The 5,236-nt window shown below is 39.9% G+C and overlaps 1 pseudogene across 1 annotated transcript; it reads right to left on the reverse strand.

The window, feature by feature from the left end:
* Positions 1–754: 754 nt before the first annotated feature.
* LOC308337820 (CCAAT/enhancer-binding protein gamma-like) lies at positions 755–1,203 on the reverse strand (annotated as a pseudogene). The gene has a single exon. The product of its transcript is annotated as a CCAAT/enhancer-binding protein gamma-like (transcript).
* Positions 1,204–5,236: the final 4,033 nt, after the last annotated feature.

Below are 5,236 nucleotides of genomic sequence, written 5' to 3' on the forward strand. Positions count from 1 at the left end.
TAATATGCTTTACTTTTATTTTTTAAGAAACCAACTTGCCTCCTAATTATTTCTATTTTTAAGCCAACTGGCTGTCTTCGGCCTTTAAAACGCAATGGAATTTAATGACCCTGGCACTGCTCCTGAATAGCTTATACTTGTTGGGGGAAAACCGTACTAACCAGGCTAAAACAGGGTTTATGTTACACATAAAATCACTCTAGATTACACCGTGATTGATTTCTACAGCCCTCAGGTTTTTTGTTTGTTTGCTTGTTTGTTTGTTTGTTTGTTTTTAATACATATTTTAGGGGGAAAGTCACAAATAGGTTAATATAGTTGGCATTCAACTTTTCTTAGTCATTACTCTTGTCCAGTAAAACCAAGACCCTTCTGCAGGACCTGCCATTTCCCCATTTCTTTTATTAACCTTCAAAAGAAGCATTTCTTGGGAAGTGAGGATTTATTAAGAACATCAAGGTCCAGGGCTTTTTCCGTTTTGTTTTGTTTATCCCAGGCACCTTAAAAGTTTGTTTTATCCCCCACCCCGCCACCCCCCCCCCCAAATAGCCATATCGTTTAAAACTAGATATTCAAGTTACATGGCTAACATCTTTAGCTAATGGACTCTTCAGTGCTAATCCTAGAAGACAGCCTTCCATGGATCTTTGAATAATGGAACGCAACAATGTTCGGTCATTGATAGGAGTGGTGTAGGTTAAAGGAACCTTTAAATGTTCAAGCCACGGGTTGTGAAGTTTGGAAGGGTTGAGGTCTACTGTGCTGTGTCGTCAGAAGTTGTTGTATTTTCAGTGCTAGTGCGTTGCATGTTATCTGCAAGGTTGTGTGCGTGCTGAAGAAACAAATCTTTCAGTAGTTAATTCCTTAGTCAGCAATTTAATTTTTGTGTCCAACCGTTCATTCCCTTCTTTGAGCTGATTCACTCTGCAGTGTATCCTGTGCTTTCTGCTTGGTTTTTCAACCGGCTCTGTTTCACAGCCATGTTGTTCCTTTCTCTGCGTTGACCAATACTCTCGCTCTTGGGATCCACGGCTCTACTCTTTTTTGCTTTGCTTGCTTGGAGACAGGGCTTTGGCTCATGCCCCCACACCCCGGGGAGTCAGCAGGCCCCAGCTGAGGAACCTGCTGTAAGCCACTGGCATGAGCCTACGTATCAATTACACTTATTCCTGGACTACTGTTCTGCTGGGCTACCTTGCTCATTTGGGCACTCCGTCTTGCTGACCCAGAACAGGCAGAAATGGGGGCAAGGTGACCAGTGGTTTCCACACTAAGTTGCCCAGAAAACTTCACATATACCTCCACCTTCAGCTTGCTGGCCGTTACAGGAGTCCTCTGCTCCCTGCCCCCCAACCCGGCGCCCTGCACTGCCCCTCTCCGTTCCCACACTGGGGGAGCCCAGCAACCCTGGCCTTGGTGTCCCGGAGTCAGCAAGGAGGGGTAGCGGGTTAGGGAACCCACAACCTCTGCCTTTTCACCTTTTCGCCACCACTCTGGGCTTCCCGCCTCACCGAGAACCTTGACTTTTATCTACATTTCCTTTTGCCCTTGTTTCCCAGGGGTTTTGGCTGTAAGCATGATGACTTTTTTTTTTTTTTTTTTTTTTTTTTTGCCTCACAAAGAAACAGTAATGGAAATACAGAAGTACAGAAGGCTTGCTGCTCAATTAGGCATTCACTAAGCTGGTAGCTGTAGGTAAGAGCTTTTCAGAGGGTGTGTAGTACTGCTCATTGTTAATTACTTCAAGAAAAACAACATTTGAATTCAAACAAAGCAGATTGGAGATTTATCCTCAGGCAAACTCAATGGTTGAATAGCAATTTCCCTGTAGGAAAATGAGGCAAACACTGTTTACTGACACTCACATTTTCATTTGCACTGTAACTAAGATTGTATGGGCCTTTATGGACTACTCTTTTCTTTAATAATTTCGGGTGTAAGGGGCGCCTCGGTGGCTCAGTGGGTTAAAGCCTCTGCCTTCCGCTGGGGTCATGGTCCCAGGGTCCTAGGATCGAGCCCCGCATCGGGCTCTCTGCTCAGCGGGGAGCCTGCTTCCTCCTCTCTCTCTGCCTGCCTCTCTGCCTACTTGTGAGCTCTGTCAAATAAATAAATAAAATCTTTAAATAATAATAATAAGTATTGTTATAACAATTATTATTTTAGGTATGGTTGATATTTTAGAGTTTAAACATATGCCTTCTCTACTAACTAAACAACTGATTTTACAAGTCAGTCCAATTTTAAGTTTTAAAGTTATGATAAATGAATAATGGACGACTCATAGAACAATGTATCTTACTCGTTTAAGTGCATCTCAGCCATACTTTGATCAAAAGAGATAATAAGTAATGTTTTTTCTTAAGCTTGCATTAAGTGAAGAAGAATATATTCAACTTCTTTTACTCATAAGTGATTTTGTGGTTTTTAAAATTTTATTTTAATATAGAACGGCTAACTTTTTATAAATGTGGACTTGTAGTACTTTCCAATTAGAACACCTCTCAGGAGCTTCATGTCAGAGAATAGGTTATTTGAAAAGTGTTACAAACTGACAAAAGGTCAACAGCTAAGAATATTTCTTTTTTTTTAATTTTTAAAATTTTTAAAATTTTTTTATTTTAAAGATTTTTATTTATTCAGGGACAGAGAGAGATCACAAGTAGGCAGAGAAGCAGGCAGAGAGAGAGAAGGGGGGGAAGCAGGCTCCCCGCCAAGCAGAGAGCCCGATGCGGGACCTGATCCCAGGACCCTGAGATCATGACCCGAGCCGAAGGCAGAGGCCCAACCCACTGAGCCACCCAGGTGTCCCCTAAGCATATTTCTTAAATAAAGATTTCTTAAATGTTGGAATCATTGTCCTAGATGAGTAAAGCACTGAACCACAAAGAGATTTTTTTAGCATTCCAAGTATTCCATACATTACGTATAAATTTAAAAATTTTAGATGTGAATTTGACTTTACGAAATGAAAAAGGAATCCTTCACAATGGTGTTCTCTGAAGCAACTATCATGAAGAGTGACCATTAACATATTACACAGATATAAGATCACACTACACATGCTGTCCTGCAATTTGCTCCACTTCAATCTTAATATGCCAACATGCATAGGATGCATACCTTCACATGTGTGTGCTTGCACACACACACATACACACATGCAAGCATGGGGCACGCACATATGCGTACATTTATACGAACCATCTTTCTTTAAATGCCCACAGATTTAATTTAATTTCTTTAATTTATACTTCATTGCATTACATTTAGTTTAATTGCATTGCAATTAAATTCATTAAATGCAAGTAATGCATTGCATTACTTTGAATTTAATTACTTTAAACATAGTGTAATTAAGGAAGAAAGAAAACCAAATGTGGAGCTAAGTCTGATTGTGTTTTCTAAACCGGTCTAGGAACCAAGTGGCCTCACTCTCATCTAGTTTCAAAAATCGTACACATCTTGTTGGAGTTACATTCATGCTTTTATCCAGGTTCATGTACATATTATGAAATGTTTCCCATGGGAATACTTAATAACTCTTAATAAGTTGTATATATCAGGGCACCTGGATGGCTCAGTAGGCTAAAGCCTCTGCCTTCGGCTCAGGTCATGATCTCAGGGTCCTGGGATGGAGCCCTGCATCAGGCTCTCTGCTGGGCAGGGAGTCTGCTTCCTCCTCTCTCTCTGCCTGCTTCTCTGCCTACTTGTGATCTCTGTCTGTCAAATAAATAAATAAAATCTTAAAAAAATATATATTGTATATATCATGCTTTTTTGACCCCCCCCCATGTTTTAGTATGCATTTCCCAAGACAAAGGACATTCTCTTATACAACTACAATTCAGTAACTAAATTAAGAAAAGTTAACATTCATCTGGTAACTTCTAATTCATATTCAAACATCTCTTGTTGTCCAAATGTTATGGTCTAAATCTTTTTCCCTCCCATACCCCTTTTCTAAGATGCTGCTCAGGAATACATATAGCATTCAGCTGGTTTATCCAAAAGATCTTCAGGAGTTGTTCATCAGTTATTTGGTAAAAAGTTAATTGGTAGGGACATCCATTTTTTCCCCCTTTTGGGGACTAGGAAAGATGTTAGTGTTCTAAGGTGATGGCCAAGAAAGAATTCTTGAGATGTCTTTTTGCAAAAAAAAGTGGTTTTATTGAAGCACAGGGACACAATCCCTGGGCAGAAAGAGGTGCACCAGGGTCATGAGAAGGGGCCCATTATATACTTTCAGGCTGGGAGGGGGTTAGGGATGGTGTAAGTCTCTAAGGAATTTTGGAAGCAAGGTTTCCAGGACCTTGAGAGGGCTAGCTGTTGTTGGGGAAAGTCATTCATAACCATCTACTAAAACCTTAGTCATGAGATCCTGCAGGTGTATATCGGTGGGCCATATGCTTGGGGGATGATTGACAACATGTATCTTGAGGGCTTTAGAGATAAAGGAAATTTCCAAAGGAATTTTTATACGTTAAAGTAGACTTAACAGGATGCTGGGGGTCAGGCTAATGTTGCCTCTGGCCCTTAGCAAAGTTTCAACATCAAGGTAGTTGAGTCATAGAGGAATGTCACTGTGCCTGTTTCGAGGACTTGTCTATAGGCTGTAGGTAGTAAGGAAATTTAATAATTTTTCTTCTGCCTTTGTTTCCCACATCATTAACTACTGTCAAATTCCATTCCATTTTGCAGTTTTACCAGAAGTGTTTGAGAGTGCTTGTTTCTCCACAGTCTTGGAAACTTACTATTGCTCAAGCTTTTCAAATTCTGCCAGGCTGGCAAGTCAGAAATGATGTCCAAGTATGTTTTATTTTTCCTTTTATTTTCTCTTCTTTTCTTTTATCTTCTCTTCTTTTCTTTTCTTATACAAATAATTTAAGATTTAATTTTATTTTTTAAGGTTTTTTTCCCTCAAGTTATTATTTAAATTCCAGTTAGTTAACATACAGGGTAATATTAGTTTGAGGTGAAGAATTTAGTGATTCATCACTTCTATATAACACCCAGTGCTCATCACAAGTGCCCTCCTTAATACCCATCACCCACTTAATCCATCCTTCCTCACCCGCCCTCCAGCAACCCTCAGTTTGTTCTCTGTGATTAAGAGTCTGTTTTACAGCTTGCCTCTCTCTCTTTTTTTCTCTTCCCCTATGTTCATCTGTTCTGTATCTGAGATTCCACATATGAGTGAAATGATATGTTATTTGTCTTTCTCTGACTTATTTCATTT

The sequence above is a fragment of the Martes martes genome (assembly GCF_963455335.1).
Source record: "Martes martes genome assembly, chromosome: Y".
NCBI classification, from domain to species: domain Eukaryota; kingdom Metazoa; phylum Chordata; class Mammalia; order Carnivora; family Mustelidae; genus Martes; species Martes martes.